This window comes from Octopus bimaculoides, chromosome 16 (genome assembly GCF_001194135.2).
Source record: "Octopus bimaculoides isolate UCB-OBI-ISO-001 chromosome 16, ASM119413v2, whole genome shotgun sequence".
NCBI lineage: Eukaryota > Metazoa > Mollusca > Cephalopoda > Octopoda > Octopodidae > Octopus > Octopus bimaculoides.
In genome coordinates, this window is record NC_068996.1 from 44,021,820 (window position 1) to 44,022,732 (window position 913).

At 36.9% G+C, this 913-nt stretch overlaps 1 protein-coding gene across 1 annotated transcript in view; it reads left to right on the forward strand.

Annotated features, from left to right (window-relative positions):
* Nucleotides 1–913, forward strand: part of LOC106880967 (uncharacterized) — a 42,664-nt gene that overhangs the window by 22,558 nt on the left and 19,193 nt on the right. The gene's annotated exons all lie outside the window — the stretch shown is intronic.

Genomic DNA, 913 nt, shown 5'->3' on the forward strand with positions numbered 1-913 from the left:
TATACATATATACATTATATGTATATATATATACACACACACATACAGGGGGGTCAATTTGTTTGACTAAAGGTGGTGCTCCAGCATGGCTGCAGTCAAATGATTGAAACACATAAAAGAATGCACACACATACATATTTATGTACATATATACATACATATATATAATACACACACATTTATACCCATACACACACACACAGATATATTCATACATATATACACATATGCAGATGCGCACAAGCACACACACACGCACACACATCTACTAAATCCACACACAAGGAGCTGTAATAGTAGAGACTGAACCGCAGAACACATAGTTGTAAAATAGACTTCTTAACCATACAGCTGCACCTGTGCATATGCACAAAATTCTTAAAATCGTTTTGAAAGCAGAGATGTGTGCTTTATACATGGTAGTGACATGTGGTGTTTTTTTTATGTGGCACTGGCACTAACGAGCCCACAAGACAAGGACCTCTTGGCTTAGAGATCGAGTGGTGGACATGGTCATAAATGACATGCCGATATGTATGGATGGCCACGATTTTACTTAGCTTGACACGTCTTCTCGAGCACAACAAATCGCAAGCTGTAGATGGTGATGTTTGTTGACATTCCTTCTCAACAAAGCCATCTTCTATCTCTGCACTTTTGAAGACATGGGAAATAAAGATAAAATCCCTCAATTTGCAAAACAGGTAAGGGTTAGTAATAAGCAGAGCATGCAGCTGTAAAATAATGCAGGCAGCAATAACAAGTATTCATCCAACCCATGCTGGCATGGAAAAACAGACATAAAACAAACAAACGAGTAAATTATCATGGACGCCATAGAGACCACCAAGTGGTTTTCCTCTCAGTTTGTAATTTATACACAAATATATATATATATATATATATATATATA